The sequence below is a fragment of the Bos indicus x Bos taurus genome, chromosome 3 (assembly GCF_003369695.1).
Source record: "Bos indicus x Bos taurus breed Angus x Brahman F1 hybrid chromosome 3, Bos_hybrid_MaternalHap_v2.0, whole genome shotgun sequence".
Lineage (NCBI taxonomy): Eukaryota > Metazoa > Chordata > Mammalia > Artiodactyla > Bovidae > Bos > Bos indicus x Bos taurus.
In genome coordinates this window covers 22,670,274-22,689,684 of record NC_040078.1, presented here as the reverse complement: position 1 = coordinate 22,689,684, position 19,411 = coordinate 22,670,274, and the positions used below count along the sequence as shown (strand labels likewise).

General features: G+C 48.6%; 6 non-coding genes and 1 pseudogene across 6 annotated transcripts; 2 read left to right on the top strand and 5 right to left on the bottom strand.

Annotated features, from left to right (window-relative positions):
- Positions 1–4,764: 4,764 nt before the first annotated feature.
- On the top strand, positions 4,765–4,835 carry TRNAG-CCC. The gene has a single exon. It is a non-coding gene; the product is annotated as a tRNA-Gly (tRNA).
- Positions 4,836–5,538: 703 nt separating this feature from the next.
- TRNAE-UUC lies at positions 5,539–5,610 on the bottom strand. Its single transcript has one exon. It is a non-coding gene; the product is annotated as a tRNA-Glu (tRNA).
- Positions 5,611–6,128: 518 nt separating this feature from the next.
- On the bottom strand, positions 6,129–6,201 carry TRNAV-CAC. The gene has a single exon. It is a non-coding gene; the product is annotated as a tRNA-Val (tRNA).
- A 605-nt stretch (positions 6,202–6,806) lies between these two features.
- On the bottom strand, positions 6,807–6,880 carry TRNAN-GUU. Its single transcript has one exon. It is a non-coding gene; the product is annotated as a tRNA-Asn (tRNA).
- A 2,276-nt stretch (positions 6,881–9,156) lies between these two features.
- Positions 9,157–9,741, bottom strand: LOC113890466 (annotated as a pseudogene).
- Positions 9,742–11,782: 2,041 nt separating this feature from the next.
- On the top strand, positions 11,783–11,854 carry TRNAQ-CUG. Its single transcript has one exon. It is a non-coding gene; the product is annotated as a tRNA-Gln (tRNA).
- A 5,455-nt stretch (positions 11,855–17,309) lies between these two features.
- On the bottom strand, positions 17,310–17,473 carry LOC113890631. Its single transcript, XR_003510586.1, has one exon. It is a non-coding gene; the product is annotated as a U1 spliceosomal RNA (small nuclear RNA).
- Between the last annotated feature and the right edge of the window lie 1,938 nt (positions 17,474–19,411).

Here is a 19,411-nt window from a genome sequence, read left to right as displayed (position 1 = left end):
CAAAGACATCACTTTGCCCACAAAGGTCCATATAGTCAAAGCTGTGATCTTTCTTGTCGTCATGTACCAATGTGAGAGTCGGACGATAAAGAAGGCAGAATGTTGAAGAACTGATGCTTTGGAACTGTGGTGCTAGAGAAGACTCTTGAAAGTCCCTTGGATGCCGAGGAGACCAAACCAGTCAATCCTAAAGGAAATCAACCCTGAATACTCATTGGAAGGATGATGCTGAAACTCCAATACTTTGGCCACCTGATGAGAAGAGCAGACTGCTTGGAGAAGTCCCTGATGCTGGGAAAGTTTGAAGGCAGAAGGAGAAAAGGGCAACAGAGGATGAGATGGTTGGATGGCATCACCGATTCAACGAACACGAACTTGGGCAAACTCTGAGAGATATTGAGGGACAGGGAGGCCTGTAGTGCTGCAGTCAGTGGAGTCACAAAGAGTCAAACACAGGTTAGCAACTGAAAAACAATGACTCTTCAATGACACTGTGTTCATTAAAAGCATTTTATTTTGACAGTGAGTTTCCATTTGGATACTGTGAACAGCTTTTCATTGCTTTGTGCTCCATAATCTTGTTTATGTTGTTTTCTGCCATGTCTAATCTGCTCTTCAATCTGGTGAATTTATTGCATTGGATGTTATAGTTTTCAGCTCTAAAGTTTGTTGTTTTTTTTTTTTTTTTTTTTGCCATTTTTGTATGTTCTGTGTTTCTAATTAACATTTTGGACGCATGTATACCGTCATGATAACTGTTCAAGTCTTCTCTGCAGATTTTTACATTGTGTCCCTTCTGGCTCAGTTTCATTGACTGATTCATTCATTCATTTGTCTCCTCCTTACCTGTCATTTTCCTGCCTCTTTGCATGACTGGCATCCTTTGATTGGAGGCCAAGCATTGTCAGAGTTTCCCATTTGGGGGCACTGGCTGTTTTGGTATTCCTACAAATCTTCTTGAGTTTTATCTGGGGTACATTTGAGTGACTTGTAAATGGTTTGATCCCTTTGGATCTTCCTTTCGTGATTTTTTTAGGTAGGTCAGTCTAGAGCTGCTTATTCCCAATACTGTAACAAGAGTTTTCTGAATGTTCTTCCCAATGGCCCAGGAGTTAGGAGGAGTCCATTCTGTCTGGGGGGATCGAATACAATTGCTTGTCCTGTGTGAGCACCAGGCATTGCACCAGGATCTTTTAAAAAACATTCTTTCCTTGGCCTCAGGCACTTTCTTCATAACAATACCCCCATCATGACTCTGCTGAGTACTTGAGGGAGACCCTTTCATATCCCAGCATTCTCTCTCTCTCCCACTCTCTCTCATCACTGGACCTTTCTTCATGTTTCTTTCTTTCATTATTAACTTTTATTGAAGTATAGCTGATTTACGATGATGTGACAATAGCAAAGTGAATCAGCTATACATATACATATATCCCCTCTTTTTTGGATTTTCTTCTCATTTAGGTAACCACAGAGCATCCAGTATTTCCCTATGCCATAGAGTAGGTTCCCATTTGTTATTTACTGTATACATAGCATCAATAGCGGATATAGGTAAATCCTAACTTCCCAATTCCTCCAATTCCCCTTTCCCCCTTGATGTCCATACCTTTGTTCTCTACATCTGTGTCTCTACTTCTGCTTTGCAAATAGGAACCATTTGCAAAGCAAATGATTGGATCTTTGTCCTGTGAACTCTAGCTGCCCTGTTCTCCACCAACACTCAGCTTCTTGAGTCCAGTGGATTGACCTCAAGTCCTCCTCTTGGTGCCCAGCCTGGGAACTCACTGAAAGCAGGAAGCTGGGCCCATGGCAAGACTCATCTTGTTTGTTTGTCACCTCTCAGGGCTTGCTATCCTTTGCTACCTGATTTCCAGTGTCTTAGAAGCTAGTATTTCATGTTTTTTTGTCTTTTTGTTCCTTTGGGAGTGGGACAAAGGGGGAGAGTGAGATTTGGAAAGGAGGGTTAATCTGATTTCTGTCACTGCACCTTTGCTAGAAACTGAAGGCATCTCTTTATGTTCTTAGTTTTCCCTAAATAGATGTGCTAATTTATATTCCAATGTATTTTGCCCACTCAAGGAAAGAGTCTTTTTCTTCATGGTCTTGGCATCACAAGAAATTGTCAATACACCTGTCTGTTACTCTAACAAAGGAATTTGTGCCCTACCGACTCAACTTAGCGGGAGGTACAATGAAAAAACAACGTGTACATTTCCAGAGATTGCACATATTCAGCAGCTAAACCTCCAAGCTGATTGGAAAGTATTCTAATAATTGTAACTGTTTTCAGTGGTGACCAAGTCACTGAGTCCAGACAAGACCAGCCAGAATGACCCTGGAGAGCCTCTTGCAGAGCAGCTTATGGATTACAGGAGTTTAAAAAAACAAAAACAAAAAAAACAAAAAGCCCACTGGTCCCAGACATTTATCCTCTTCCCTTCCCTTTATGATTTGCATTTTTGCTTTGGTTGGATGCGCACAATCTAATGTGGGGTCTCCCTCCAATATACGGGTACATTTGCAAGCCCGAGACTCTCTCCGTATGATATCTCGACAGTACGTGGCTACATCCGGAAAAATTATCTCATTTGAGACAAATTGTTGCAAGCTACAGAATCCTGCACCGATAATACATCATGTGCAAACCTGGATCCTTAGAGTTATTGGTTCACCTTCCACTGATTCCTCAGTTGAAGCTCAGGAGGAAACGAGAGCTCTTTGGATTTTCCGTACTCAGTCGAGGATGTCTCTGGGTTCTAGGACATTTCTCTCTGCCCCTCTCTCACCCTTTTGGAGTCTGTGCCCTTCTGTCCCTCATACTCTAGGCCTCTGTGGATCTTACCCACTTTCTGTCCTCCTCATCAGTTTTCTGCAAATGTGCATTAGGAGTCCCTCAGTCAGCAAGCACTTACTAGGCGCTCATCAGGCACCAGGCCCTTCTCCAGGAAAACTGCTGTATCAGGAGCAAAGTCAAGGTCCCACTCCTTGGTGCATTCACACCAGGAGGCATCAAAAATAAGAATCTCTCTCTCTCTCTCTCTCTCTCTCTCTCTCTCTCTCTCACACACACACACACACACACACACACACACACACAAATAAAAATCACAGCAGGAGAACAACCTGTCATGTTCTCAGGTTCATCTGCCTGCCAGTGCCTAAGGACCCCAGCAGTGAGTAAAAAAAGAATTACATAGCACATGGAAAAATGGTGACTTGAGACCTAGGAGGCAGGTAACTAAGAATCAGGAATTAAAAAAAATAAATAAACGAGTGCTTCCAGTAAACAACGGGTCCTTACTTCTCAGCTTAGGGAGTCCATGTGTTGTACTCTTCTTCAAGTGACGTTATGGCTACATTCAGGAACATCTCCTAAAGGTTCCCACACATTCCCTTAAGCTGTTAACCTATAGCCCCTCTATATGTAATCTATAAAAATGTGGGCAGCATTATATTTAAACAGTGTTTTGTTATTTCTACCTTAAATAGAAATTCTCCAGGCAAAGATTATACATTAATTCAACCAATTTAATATCAGTCAAAGAACTTAATGATAGATCTTAAAACCGTAAATTGAGCTGAATTGTGGCAGATAAATGCTACTTAGAGGCACATATTAGATGATAGCTAAAAACATTGACCCCAAATTGAAAGGGGAATAATTAAGTCACTGTGATTTCGAGACTCAAAAGACTTAATCCTGATTTAAAAGATATTATATGGTATATTTAATTTACTGGGATACATAATTTTAAACTTTATAAATAATAATATATGTGAAAGTCACCATGAAGGAGTTTTTAGATGAAAATTATTAAAGCAGTGTGGTGCATACCAGGAGTCATCTCTGGGAGCATGACAGGACAAATATTTTCTATGGAATTATACATCAATTATTAGAATTTTCAGGAGTGTAAAAGTATTCGAGATTCATCCTTATTGTCAACTTGAATTTTATTCTTGTTTGTAGCATGGAGAGCACTGATTTATCTAGAGCCAAACCTTTTTTATATTCCTGAGTTACATTTCAGCAAAACAAAGGGGGAAAAATAAATAAATAAAAGACCCACATGGTTGCTATTCACTGAGATAGAAGAGGTGGTTCAGAACTCCCCTTGGAGAGAGGCAGAATGACATATGTGTGGGAAAGCAGGGTGCCTCTGTGCTTGAATTCAGACTGGACCTGGGACTGGGTCAAGGCCAGAACACAAGGCTAAGCACTATTGTCATAGGGCAGCCACCCAACCGACCGCGCCCACACAGCAGTTCTGGGAAGCTTTTGAGAATATTCCCCTCCCTTTGCAGCATTTCCCATCTGGCTCTCTCATCCTCCGACCACAGGGAAGGATTCTTCACCTCTGTGTCCTGACAGAACACTTTATGCTCCCTGCAGGGCACAGGGAGCCAGGCAGGAGCCAAGGGGGCAGCTGTACTGCCTCGATGGGTTTTCTAGCAAAGGGGCGTGGCAATCCCAGGGACAGAGGAGCCTGGTGGACAAGGGGTCGCAAAGAGTTTTGGACAAGACTGGGCCAGTGAGCACGAGCAGCAGGCGGTTCCACCACTCAGACGGATCCAAAGCACACCTGAGTGCCCGCCAAAGCAACCCGCAGGAGGCCAGAGGGCAGAGGGCAGCCGGTGCAGCTGAGGGCGGAGGATGAAAGCCTAGACCGTCCTACAAGCACAGGGCATGAGTGGCCTGCACTTGAGAAAGACCTGACTAAAACTCCATCTAGGATATCCTTGCACTTCCTCTCTATGGTGGCATTGGTGGTTCAGTGGTAGAATTCTCGCCTCCCACGCGGGAGACCCGGGTTCGATTCCCGGCCAATGCATTGTGGTTATGTTTGTTTTGGGCTTCGCTGGCCCAAGGACAGAGGAATGCTACAGTCCAAGGGATGGCCAAAAGTCCAAAAGGACTGAGCGACTAACACACATATACCTTCTCTACATCCTAAAGAGAACGGATTCCAGGTTCCTGAAGGGCCAAGAGGGCCCTCTTCTGGTCGGTACAGCTGTTCCCCGGCCTTGGAAGACAAGTCCCACAGAAGTTAGCTTTCAGAGGGACGTCAAAGGAAAGGAACAATCCCGAGATATCGGCACGTTACTATCAAGAGATGTCATAACTCTTATCCAAAGAAAGAATGTGATGTTAACCGGGCACTTAGGTACAGAATGTACGATGTTCGTATTCTTGCAAACTTTTGGTATCTTACAAAAGCTTTTGGTATTGGATTTTAATGAATTTTTGGAACTGAAGCCCCACATTCTCCTTGAATGAAAACTCTGTTAAGTAAGACTCTGGGTTTACCACGCCAGGAGAAAAGAGTGGAGGCCAGAGCTGGCCAGCACAGGCTGTTCACGGCATCTCAGCTCCAACAGCCAGCCCGAGGTCCAGGACCCTGAGGCCCGGACTCAGCGGCATTTAGAAACTCTGTGCAGAAATGTTCTGCATTGGACCTTTAAGCAAAATACAGTTCCGATCTGGGCAGCAAGAGAGAGACTTGTGTGAGTGCAGACGCTGGAAGAAAGAAAGCTTTCCCTGACCGGGAATCGAACCCGGGCCGCGGCGGTGAAAGCGCCGAATCCTAGCCACTAGACCACCAGGGAGCTGTAGACAAATACCTTATTTAGCTTCTCCAGGTGAAAGGTGAGTGGAAGATGACCCTTCAGAAAGTCAGAAAGCGGGAAAGGCAATGTCGCAGCGGCCCAGGGCTGTGTGCCGCTGTGCAGGGCTCCCAGCCCTGGCCCCGCTGCTCATCGCCCTTCACGTCTCCTTTCCTGGGCGTCGCTTTTGCTCTGGGGCAAGGACACAAAGTAGCGGACTGGGTCCCTCCTGGTCTAGCTGTAGCGCTGCGTGCTGCCGAGCCCAGGTCTTGCTCTCCTTGTAACCTCGGTTTTCTTTGTCGTCAGGCTCGGTGATGAGTGGCGGGTGATGAGCGGATCCGTCCACCTCCAGATCTCTGATGTGGCTCCGGGGCCTCTCCTAGCGCTGAATAAAGAGACTTCCAGGTGGTCACCAAGTCTTCCTCCAGCTGCGTCCCCTGCCTCACCCCGTGCCTTTCGCGCCTGTTGGTTTTGCCAGTGAGAAGGCACATCTCAGGGCGGGGAAAAAGAAAGAGGAACCCTGTTCCCGCCGGGTCTCGAACCGGGGACCTTTCGCGTGTGAGGCGAACGTGATAACCACTACACTACGGAAACGGGACAAGCTCTGCTCCTGAACACTGTATCCATGAAATCCCGAGGTCCCGCCACCACTAAGCACACCACCAACTCTTAACTCTCAAAGAGGAACCTTGAAGCCCCAAGCTCTCTCAGGCACGGAGACGGCGGCTCCGGAGGGCCCTGCTTTAGGGTTCCTCCTCTCCCATGAAGTGAGGACCCCTGGGCCCCCACAGGTTGCCTTCGGGGTCCCTCACCCAACACAGAATCCTCAGACCCTCAGCTGCGCGCCCTGAGTTCAGGGGTCGCCCCCGCCGACTCCCCAGCTCCCGGAAGCCGCAGGAGGCGGGGACGGTGGGTGCGCCCGAGGCCCAGGTGACCCCGAAACCCAGCGGTGTGGAAGCCGCCCCTCCATGGCTGCGGACCCGCGCCTCGGTGGTCCTTCTCTCGGCGCCGGCGATCAGCGCTCTGGGCTCTCAGGAATGACCGACGCTTCCAATCCCCCCGGGACGCGCCCTCCCCGCTGTTCCTTTGCACCTGACTCCTGTTGTGTTTCTCTGAAAGTCCGTTGGGCGCATCACTTCTCCGGTGTCCTCCTGGCAAAAGGGAGTTCTCTTTGGTGTTGCCTAAAATGTCATCCCCACCGTCCCTGGGTGGGCTCGAACCACCAACCTTTCGGTTAACAGCCGAACGCGCTAACCGATTGCGCCACAGAGACAACAGTACGGGGTTCTTTTGGACTCTCTATGGAGTAGACCTACCTAACGCATTCCCAGGGTGAGCGTTCTGTCCCCCAGAGAAACGGTGCCATTTTCCTGCCCCCTACCCGCCGCAGATGCCAGCGCCCCCGGAGAACCCGGCATCCAGGGCACGAAGCTTCCGGGTCTGAACCGAAATAGATCCAAGGACGGCTAAACACCCGGTGGGCTCCCATTGATGGCTCTTCCCGTTTCGGCGCCTACACCCAACGAATGAGAGTTTGCCCACCCAGGCAAAGGCCTCCGGGGCCGAGGTTGTGCTTCGGTTTCCTGCGTCCACCAGGCGGTTTCCGCCAGAGTGGGCTTCCCTGGGGGCTCAGACGGTAAGAATCCGCCTGCAATGCAGGACACCCGGGGTCAATCCCTGGTTTGGGAAGATCCCCTGGAGGAGGGCATGCAACCCACTCCAGTATTCTTACCTGGAGAATCCCCATGGGCCGAGAAACCTGGCAGGCTAAGTCCATGGGGGCGCAAAGAGTCGGACAGGACTTAGCGACTAAGCACATTGGTCGCGGGGATGGTCGCCCTGTGTCAGCATGCCCAGGACAGAGTCTGGCACTCGCTGGGACGCTCCAGGACTTGGATGAATACATTGTCGTCTTTAGCCCTTCGTCCCATGAAGACCCCTGAGGATGGAAATACGGAATAGTTTTCGAAGTGAACAGTCCTGTTTTAAAAGCCTTTATCCCGGTTTTTGGATTTCGCAGCACCCCATTGGGCGGGCAAACGGAAAGGTCTCCGGAGCACTGCCTGCCGGGTGGAGCGCCCAGCTGGGTAGGCTGCGTTCTGTGGGGTCCACCTGGGAGCGGGAAAGGGCGAAAACCAAGCGGGGAAGGCGGGTTTGGGAGGAGGGCATTGAGACCTCCCAGGAGACTTGGGCCAGGATCCCTAGAGGCGAACATTGCTTCAGTCCGGGTCGTAGTGTGGGGAAGGAGGGAGAGGGCTGGCAGACCCAAGAATGAAGGAGGCAAAAGGAGAGGGGAGGAAGGAGAGAATAAAAGAATTTGTGCTTCTACCCTTCCCTCCTCCCTCTCTTGCCTTCTCTCCTCTTCTTGGTCTTCTTCCCATCTCTGCAGCAGAGAAATCTTGACACACTCACTTTTGAGAAGAAAGACCCAACTAAGCTGTGCTCGGGTGCACAAATTCTGGGTTGTAAAAATAGTTCTGTCCTTATGTGCCCTTAGGGGCTTCCCTGCTGGTTCAGACGGTAGAGCATCCGTCTGCAATGGGGGAGACCCAGGTTTGATCCCTAGGTCGGGAAGATCTCCTGGAGAAGGAAATGGCAACCCACTCCAGTATTCTTGCCTGGAAAATTCCATGGATGGAGGAGCCTGGTGGGCTACCGGTCCATGGGGTCCCAGAGAGTCAGGGCTGAGCGACTCCACTTTACGTGGCCTTAGACAAATTAAAGAAAACTTTTTGTGCTTCCCGTCTTGTTGCTGTAAAATGGGAGCAATGAGAGCATTCTACTTCATTCTGTTGTTGTCAGGTGTGCCTGCGTTTGGAAACTACTGGATCTAATGTCAAAAGCAGAGAAATCATAAATATTGTCATTATCCTCAGAATCTTTTGACAAACCCTTACCCTTATTTATTTCACCTTGAATTAGCTCGCTGCTTCTAGATTTTCCGTAAACAGAATCAAGACAAAGTTTCCCATGATTGCTCTTGCAGTTTGCTCTGCTGTAGCTCGGCCGCCCTTCATCGCCAGCTCTCTGCTTGCAGGTCAGGGACCGACGTGCAGGCTGGAGCAAATGGGAAGAACGCACATCTCCACCCATCCCAGTTCTAACCTCACCTGATTCTGTCCTTGCCCCTTGTGAGAGCCCGGTTCTCCAGGTTTCCTGGCCATTCTGTGATCTCTCAACATACTTTCCAGGGATTTCTTTCTCTTTTCTTTTTATTGAGTCACACCAATAACTTTTACTTAGTGGAAGAAGGGTTGGTGAAGATGTGTGGGTGGCTCTTTAAATATCTCTCCTTACATTTTCAAGAATAATTTTATTCTATTAAAATACCTTTTATTCTTTCTATTCCCCTAAAAGGCCAACAGAACAGATCATACTCTGAAAAGCAGGTGGGGTATGATGCAAGCTGTCTTGGGGAGCAGCTGAATCAACCACCCACCTGAGTCACTCAGCATCTGCAGACCCTCTTACAGGTACCGTTCCTGGGTCTGGTGAATTGGGGCTCAAAAAACACAGCAGCGTCGGTAGTTGTGGTGTGGAAGCCAAGGGTTATTTGAGCATTTTTTCAGACAGGGGGGGCAGGTACGCTTCTCCACGCTCTTCCTTCCTAGAGCTCCTTTTTCCCTCCACTTTCTTGCAAGACCTCACTTCCAGAAACCGGCATTCTCTCTCATTTCTCTCCTTTCTGCTCTCAGGTCCCAAAGAGACGGAACGTTTGGTTCTAAAGCACGGTTGCTGTTCAAAGGAGTCTGAAAATGACTGAATTTTGGAATGGGATCTTCCTTTTGATCCCATTAATGGCTCCTTGAATGACCCATCCCCTGAGCACTTTCTGGGATCCCGCACACGAGTGTGGCATCGAGATCCCTGGTTCTCATAAGAATACCTTCTAGGATGGCTGGCAGACGACATCATTCTGGGAAGCACAGGAAGTGGGCAGGGCAGGCAGCTTTTCCTGTAACTGGCATCTTGTGATCCACGGCGGTCCCGGAGTCCTCACTCATCCTCCTCTATCCAGCTGTGACCCCGGAAGCTGCTCATCCATTTGGCAAAAGACACATCATCATCATCATCATCATCATCATCTTTGTGCTCCATGTAAAGGCGCTTCAGAATATCCAAGGCCTGTCCCTAAATAGGTCTTGGAGGAAGTACCTGGCATGCCTTGAGGGGTCCCATGGGGTAGGTCAAGGCAGAGTGCAGATGGAGAGGAGCAGGGCAGGAAAGATGGGAACTCTGGGTCTTCTCATTTCTACCCACTCACATCGACGTCATCGCTCTCATAATTGGTGCAGAAGGTGAGTCGCAGGGACCCGGTTCAAGCTGTTTCAACTGGAGCCAACCTAGATTTCCACCAAGTCTGATTTCTGCCACCCGCCGTTGCCCTCAATAACCTCAAATTCTTCCAAACTAAAATCTGGCGATGGTAGAGCTAAGAAGACCGGTGATATCGGGCTATCTTCAGCTTTTGGCTCTTTCCTCCCACATTTTTAAAAGTCCTTCCAACCCGATGATTCCCCAGGACACGCGCACAGACAGCGGAGCTAAGGGCCGCCGGGCTCTAAGCAGCACCAACGTGGTGGTAACGAGAAAACCCAGGGATTTCTTTTCTTCCTATATCAGTCAGAGTCCGTTTCGGGTCCTTGTACCCATAAACCTTGACCCTTCTTCAAGTTCTCCTGGTGGAGCACTTTGTGCTGTTCGTTACCACTCAACATCTTGAGTTTCCAAGAAGTTTCATCTTCTCACCCTGGAGCTGTGAACTTCCTCCTCATAACAAGAGCCTCCCGCCTCCCCTTTGTCTCCTTCCTCCTTGAGTCAACCTCTGTCCAGTCTCTGGGGACAAAATACATCTCCAGGCAACACTGGGCTTCTTTCTGACTCTGTGTTTTGGCCAGCTAAAAACAGGTGCTATTTTTTTCTGTTCTGTGTATGGGATTAGGGAAGAAACGGTTTTAGGGTACGATGAAGAAGTAGAGATTATTACTCTGAGCCATGATAGGATTTATATCTATTCTACGTGTAAATATTTAGTCTGGTGGTATTTTGTGTTCATAAATACTGTCTATACTTAAGACAACTTGGATGTGCATCCTCTATGATTCAGCAATCAGTGCTCTTGGGTACCTTGATATTTGTACGCCTTTTTAAAAACTGCAATTTCTGGGTTTGATATGTTAAGAAATGGGAGAGAAACTGACTTGACCGACCTGACCAAAGAGTCTGTGACTGCCTAAGTGTCAGAGCCCTGTCTCGTGTCCTCCACGACATGCGGTTGATCTTCAGTCACCCCAGGTGAGTATGGGGCTTTCCTGGTGGGCCAGCAGGTAAAGAATCTGCCTGCAATGCAACACACCCGGGTTAAATCTCTGATTTCGGAAGATGCCCTGGAGAAGGGAATGGCCACCCACTCCAGTATTCTTGCCCGGAGAATCTCTTGGACAGTGGAGCCTGGCGGGCTACAGTCTTTGGGGTCGCAAAGAGTTGGACACGACTGAGCGACGTTGACTTCACTTTTAGGTGAGTATAGCTGGTTTGTCTGACTGTTTTATGTAAATAGTTATTCTTACTTACATGGTAAATCTAACAAATAGACACTTGTTGTGAGAATAACTTACCCCTCTCCAAATCAGAAATATATGAAGAAGAAGAGTTCTCCTGCCTCCATTCCCACTCCACCGCTGACACACTTTATATGTTACACGTAAGAGGTGGTGGCCGCTCAGGAGTGTGATCAGCGCTGTGAGAAAACTAAGGGACCCAGGAAACCCCGCCTCCTGCCCTGACAACCGTCTGTCCTCTCTGGGCTATGGGAAAAGGGGGAAGGCAAAGAAAAGGAAAATAACACTCTTATTTGCAGAAATTTTACCTCAGGATGGGACAACTCTGGTTAACCTAGGCAGACTATGCGGTTGGTGATGGAGAGCTAAGGGGGTCCTCCCTGGCACAAAATCCAAGGTGGATTTCACCTCATTTTCTGAGGTGAGAGTGAGCTGAGTGGATCAAAGGAGAGGAGCAGAGAGCAAGCAAGAGGGTTGAGCACCCACGGGAGTCAACCGTATTGGAGTCTCCTCAGGGCCTTAGGAGAACTGCCCTGAGCTTCTGGGTGGGACGTATGGAGGCTAAAGAAGCGGATACCGTTCTCTGGCGATGGAGGCCAGGTGGCTCCCGAGGGGGTTCCATGGTGTAATGGTGAGCACTCTGGACTCTGAATCCAGCGATCCGAGTTCAAATCTCGGTGGGACCTTTCTGCCTAGTTGGAAGAAGAACACTTTTTACTCCACTAATAGGACCCGCCTTCCGGCTCCCGCGACCCTCAGCGGCGTGGTTCACACGGACACGGCGGACAGGTGTGGGACCGACTCGGGGCGTCCTCGCTGGACCCGGGCGGCTCTGCCCATCGCTGGCCATGAGAGCCCGGCCCCTCCTCTGCCCTCCAAGCCCCGGCCAGGGGCGCTGCGGCCCAGCCAGTGCCGCCCCTTCGTCGGGTCCCCTGGGTCTCTGGAGGCAGAGGCAGAGGCTGAGCCCACGGAGTCCTGCCCCGCGAGGGGCCTTCGCACCGCACGCCTTGTAACTGCACGGCTGTGCCTGTGAGTAAATGGTGCCGGGGAGGGCCTGCGATGTCGCTGACCAGACAGGATGGCAGCTTTCGGGTCCAGGGTTCCAGACCTGAATGGGAAGGAAGTGTGTTTTAGTCAGGTTCTCTATTATTCTGAATTGTTATTGACCCTGTCCCAGTTTATTTTTATTTTATTCAGAGTTTCTCGCTCCTAAGTCTCCGTTGGGCACGCAAAGCCGCTGTTCGGCCAAGATTTGAACCTTGACTTCTGGAAATCTCCTCCTTTGGTCCCAAGCTCAGCCTGAAAGAGGAGCGCGGGTCGCGGATTCCCGCGTCTGAGGAGACCCCAGGTCCCTGACCCACGGCCGCCCGGCCAGGCTGCTCCGGGGCCGAAGGGGAGACGAGCTGCCTGGAGTCCGCACCCCCGGCCGGGCCCCCTTCGTCCTGCTGGGACTCTGCTCCACGGAGAAGACACCCCATGACGTGAGCGGATGGAAACACTTGTGTCCTCTACTGCTCGTGAGAAAAACACGGATGAGGCCCGTGATGGACCTGAATAGCTAGTTAAGGTGGTTCCCTTCGCGGTTCTAAGGAGCATCTCTCCGACGCTTGTATTTTGGAACTTTCAGCGGTTACAAAGGACTGAATGACGCAGCTGTCTTTGGAGGACGGGAAAAGAAAGGGGTGCGCGCGTGCTCTGGGCTCAGTCGTGTCCGACTCTTTGCAACCCCACGGACTGTAGCCCGCCAGGCTCCCCTGTCCATGGGAGTCTCCAGGCAAGAATACTGGAGTGGGTTGCCATTTCCTCCTCCAAAGAAAAGATCGCCGGAAGGGCAAGAGCTGGAGAGAACAGAGGATGAGCCCGAAGGGAGAAAGGGACTGGAAGGGAGAGGAGCGAGCGGGTACCGTGGCGGGGCGGTCCCTGGGTTGGGGCGACCCACAGCGCCTGACGCTGGAGCAGCTGCCACCCTTTCCTGAAGTGTCCGGGAACCCGGTTCACCCCCAAATCGCAAAGCTGCCGGCCTGGCATTTGTTCTGGCAAAGTTCCGTTTGCGGTTCCCTGCGGAGTGGTGAGGTGGGCTGTGTGGGTCTGCAGGTGAGTGGAAGTCCTGGCGGCTGCCTTGGAGAGGACTGGCAGGCAGGGAACCACACACACTCCACTTTCCCCTGTTCAGGCCGGTCTGCAGCATCTGGGGTGGGAAACTGGAAAATCGGAGCATCAGTATTTATTTAGAGATAAGGAGATAAACAGCCAGTCGGTTTCCTGACCTTAAAGTGTTTATTCTTCAAAGAAAAGAAATGTGGGATGGGATCAGGGTCTACTTTTTCCCATAACAAATTTTGGGGCGTATGTACCTGTATATAATATATACGTACACATTATATGAGTAAAGCTCACTGCTTGTGTTTCCAACTTAAATGTTTGTGTAATTATATGTATCACTCATAAAATTCTGGGTCTTGTGTCATGTGCAGGAATGTTTTCCACTGTAAAACCATAAATTTGGGGGCGGCAGGCATTCTCAAAGCAAGCAATCGGCCCATTATTCCCCCTTTGATGGGCTGATCACACGAGCTAGTAGACTGGCAGACCCTCTCAGTCCAGGAGGTCACTGCTTTCGTCTCTCTAGGAAGGTTCATAGTCACTGAAAAGTGTCAGTAACAAATAAAATCACACCCAATCTTTATGCAGTGTTGCTCCCAAAATGCAAGAGCTTACACCCAATGAAGACATGCAAAGTGCCCAGGCATGGTCTACAAGTTTTAAATGGGTTTACTCACTTAATCCTTTCAAAAGGCTTGCATCATGTCGTCATCCTCATTTCACATATGAGGAACCTGAGACATACAAAGGTTAAGTAACTTGTCAAGTCAGTCAGTGAGTGGGATCGGAAAGCAGCAAACTGTAAAAATGCTTGACAAGAAATTTAAGTCCAGGTATTTCTTTTGAAAAAACACCCAAGAGGAGTCACATAACAGGCATTCAGTTCAGTCGCTCAGTCTGAATATATATATATACTTAGTTTATAAAATTCAAATGATGCAGAAAATACAAATATGTAAAATTTTGAGACATGTTAAATTCAAAAATAACTTCTGTTAAGGTAGTTACATATTGACGGAGTCATTTCGGTATATCAACAGAGAGGAAAAAAATACATCGCAGCTCAGTTGGTAAAGAATCTGCCCGCAATGCAGGACACCTGGGTTTGATTCCTGGGTCGGGACGATCCCCTGGAGAAGGAAATGGCAACCCTCTCCAGTATTCTTGCCTGGAGAATCCCATGGACAGAGGAGCCTGGCAGGCTACAGTCCATGGGGTCACAAGAGTCGGACACGACTTAGTGACTAAACCACCACCATACTTTTATAAAATAGAGCTCTTATAGATTCTATTTTTAAGCATTCAACTTAATAGTGCATAAATTTCATGGAAGAAAAATAAAGAAAAATGAAGAAATTGTTGAACTTTCAATCAAATTGTTTATACGAGAGATGCCTTTCTGAAAGGATTCCCTAAGGCTAATAATAATAATTTAATTAAGACATTAAATTTGGGAATGATTCTTCTCATTACTTTTAAAAATCAAACGTCTTAAGGTATACTTTGAAAATAATACAACGCATCCATTTCAAGTTTGATGACTTTTGACAAACGAACGTACCCATGGAACCACTATCCTGTTCAAGGAAAAAGAATATCTCCAGAACTCCAGACTGTCCTCTGTGCCCCTTTGCAGTCAGTCCCCCTGCGGCTCCCTGACGCAGGTCATCAGTGATCTCGGTCCTGTCTCTGCGGATCGATTTTTCAGTTCTCGAAATTCACATAAGTGGAACCACAGAGTATGTTCTTTTTCCCTCACTCAGCATGATGCGTTTGAGAGTAATCCAGACTGTTGCCATGTATCAGGTATTTGTACCACTTTAGCGAGGAGTACTATTCCTTTGAGTGAATATGTCACAATCCTATATATCTATGCACCTCATGATGGACATTTGAAATGTTTTCAATTTGGGGACTATTACGAACAAAGCTGCTACAAGCAAGTCCCTTTTGTGGGCTTATGCTTTACAAATTCCATTTACATTTTTAAAATTCTTTAATACAAATTTACTTTGAATGGATGTTACATTCACAAAGACAATTTATTGCAGAGTTACAAGTTCATCTTTGATTGTTTCCTATCAGGACATAATCCATTCAAAGTAATATAAGCCACAGGTGTATTTTTGATTATCCCATTTAATCTACACAAGAACTTTATGAAGTACTTTATGACTATTACTTTCATATGACACTTGCAAAATTGGCCTAGCAAATGGGAGTCGGCCCAAGGTCAAACCGGAAGGCCAGTGGTGGCAACATGACTGAAAAGGAGGCCCCCCCACCCCTGGCACCCCCCAGAAGCTGCGTTCCTAACTGCAGACCCACCCCCAATGTCTTCCCAATAACCTCGGTGTGTCTGACAGGCCTGGAAACCAATATCCAAGCCGGTCCTCCTCACGGTATTATTTACTGATCGGCTTCTTTGGGTCAGAAACTCCTCCATCAGGGGTCCAGAGCCTAACAGCGTGCACAACCTTGAGGGTGAGGAAATCTGTTAAAAACTCCTAAAACCGGTTTTCTCATCGGTTCAGTTCAGTCGCTCATTCGTGTCCGACTCTTTGCGACCCCATGAATCGCAGCACGCCAGGCCTCCCTGTCCATCACCATCTCCCGGAGTTCACTCAAACTCACGTCCATCGAGTCGGTGATGCCATCCAGCCATCTCATCCTCTGTCGTCCCCTTCTCCTCCTGCCCCCAATCCCTCCCAGCATCAGAGTCTTTTCCAACGAGTCAACTCTTCGCATGAGGTGGCCAAAGTACTGGCGTTTCAGCTTTAGCATCATTCCTTCCAAAGAACACCCAGGGCTGATCTCCTTCAGAATGGACTGGTTGGATCTCCTTGCAGTCCAAGGGACTCTCAAGAGTCTTCTCCAACACCACAGTTCAAAAAGCATCAATTCTTCAGCGCATCAGTAAGCCACTAAAAATTAACCTTGGTCTTGGTGCAGATATTTCATATTTGAGCAAGGAAATCTCCCGCTGTTGGGGAGATAGAGTAGGATGTTCTACTTTCACTTTCAATGACCTAGATCCTCGATCTGCATCCTGTGTGCTTTTTGGTTAGTTTTCTTTGCATCACCCCACTCCCAGCACCTCCTCCGATCTCAGAGGCTTCTTGGGGCTGAGCGGATGGACGCGTGCTGTCCCCGAGGCAGCCACGAGAGGGAGGACAGCCCTTCCCGCCATGGTCCTGCCTTTTCTGTTTGGCCCAGTGGTTTCTATTTGCCAGCAGGACTTTGTGAATCAGAAGTGAGCACAACACATCCTGAGAAAGGGGTTGTCGAATAGCCCACAAAACTGCCGACAACTCGGCCTGGGGTTTTCTTCTAATCTGTAGTTCAATGTTTTCACATAGGAAGAAAAGGAAAACTACTTTTGACCGAAAGAAAAGAACAAAACAAAACAAAAAAAAAAACGTTAGGTGCGATTTCTACTGCCATTTAAGAAGGGATGTTAAGGAGGTTTCCTAGTTTGCCGACTACTGAAGCATGTCAGGTACACAGTTGAGGCTGAAACAGAGGTACGGCTTTCTGACTGGGAAAGTAACAGGAGAAGGCCTAGAGAGAAAAGGCGGGGGGGGGGGGGGGGCGGGGGGGGGTGAAGAAAGAACTGGATCCAGAAATGCGAAGAGGCCGCTTGGGGTGGGAAGGGGTGGTATCTAAGCACTATCTCCAGCGTGCAAATAAGCAAGGCAGCTGACCACGCAAGACATGAAGCCTCCGAAAACAGGACACGGGTGGGAAGACAGCTAGCAGCAGACATGAAGCCTCCGAAACCAGGACACTGGTGGGAAAACAGCTAGCAGCAGACTCGCACAAGACCGGCAGACTTCGAGAAGCCGGCCACGCGGCGCCTCCTGATTTCGTGGGTCTGGCCCAGGAAATGGGCCGAGGCTGGCTGTATCCTGCCCTAGGGAAGTTCCTCACTAGGTAGAAAACGACCCCCAGCATTCTTTCTCAAACAGTCACACACAGCAACACCCCCAGGATTACGCCTCGAGATCCCTGTTTCTGCTTTTAGCTACAGACAAAAACCAGGGGAAAGCGCGAACGCAGTCCCCCACTACCACAAATTATGCAGTCGAGTTTCCCACATTTGGGGAAATCGCAGGGGTCAGCACATCCGGAGTGCAATGGATAAGCCTCGCCCTGGGAAAACCACCTTCGTGATCATGGTATCTCCCCTGCCAGGTAAGTATGAGTTGCCAGCCTGCCGCCCCACGGCAACCTCAGACGCCCTGCACTGTACACACACGCTCACTTTCCTCCCCGCATCCCCGAGCCTTCTTGGACCTTCCACACGGCGCATCCACGCACTTTCAAGCAAAAACTCCTCAATTCTCTCCCACGCCACGGGAGACCATCGTGTTTCAGCACCAGATGACGGCCCAGCAGCCCCTGCGCTCGGATATCTACATACGACACGCCCCGTCCGTGACGTCACAGGAACCCGCGCTTCCCTCCAGCCCACGCCCCGCCCTAGTCCCCGCCTCCCTCCTCCCACGCCTTCCGGCCCGGCCGGGCCGGCTGGCCCCCTCTGGGGGAAGCGACGTCCGCCTCCTGCTCCTGTTCTCCCACCCGCTACGTGTTGGGACCCGGCGCACTCGGCTGCCTGCCTAACTTTTGTCCTGCCCAGCCCCGGTCTGGCGGTCGGCTGAAGCCTGTGCACCTTTTTTCAAATAACGGCGTTCAATGGGGAGAACGGAACATTTAGCAGTCCAGGGGAAACCGGTTCCTTTCAAATCCAGTTGTCTTTGTGATGTAATATTGTGTGTATGTCTAGTAAAACGCACTAAGCGTCGCGACTGGCCGTGAACTTCTGTTTCTTCAGAATTCAATGTCACTGATTGAGAATTTCACTTATGTTTAGTTCAAACATTTTTTATTAGTATTCCTAAATACCTTAGTTTATTTAGTAATTGATGTCTCAGTATCTTATTTTTTTGAAACTACCTAATTAATTTACTTCCATCAGTTAAGTCTCAGCACAACTCTAGGACTTTACCAAATATCTGGAAAGGTCATTTGAAGTAGACATCTCTAAAATATAATTTTTTTTAAGAGCTTACCCAAAGCTCTTATCTCATTTACATTTACTTTAAGCTTTCATCATATCAAGTTATTTTCCTCGCAAAAGATATAATAGGGTCTTACTTATTGAACCTAGGTACAATAAAGTTCAAAATTGGGAAAGGAGTATGTCAAGGCTGTAAAATATTGTCTCCCTGCTTATTTAACTTATATGCAGAGTACATCATGCAAAGTGCCAGGCTGGATGCCTCACAAGATGGAGTCAAGATTGCCCAGAGAAACATCAACAACCTCAGATATGCAGATGATACCACTCTGATGGCAGAAAGCAAAGAGGAACTAAAGAGCCTCTTGATGAGGATGAAAGAGGATAGTGACAAAACTGGCTTAAAAACAACTTTTTTTTTTAACATTCAAAAAACTAAGATCGTGGCATCTGGTCCCATCACTTCATGGCAAATAGATGGGGAAAAAGTGGAAACCATGGCAGATTTTATTTTCTTGTGCTCCAAAATCACTGCGGACGGTGACTGAGAGCCAGAAGAACCGACGGTTTCGATTTGTGGGTGCTGGGTAAGACTCTTGAGAGTCCTCTGGACAGCAAGGAAATCCAACCAGTCAATCCTAAAGGAAATCAACTCTGAGATTAACAAAACTATGCAGATGACAACACCCTCATGGCAGAAAGCGACGAAGAACTGAAGAGCCGCTTGATGACAGTGAAAGAGGAGGGTGCAAAAGTTGGCTTAAAACTCAACGTTCAGAAAACTAAGATCGTGGCATCTGGTCCCATCACTTCATGGCAAATAGAGGGGAAACAGTGGAAACAGTGACAGACTTTATTTGGCGGGGGGCGGGGCGGGGCTCCAAAACCACTGCAGATGGTGACTGCAGCCATGACATTAAAAGACGCTTGCTCCTTGGAAGAAAAGCTATGAGCAACCTAGACCGCATGTTAAAAAGCGGAGACAGTACTTGCCAACAAAGGTCCGTCTAGTCAAAAGCTATGGTTTTTCCAGTAGTCGTGTTCCATACATGTGAGAGCTGGACCATCAGGAAAGCTGAGCGCCAAAGAAACGATGCTTTTGAACTGTGGTGTTGGAGGA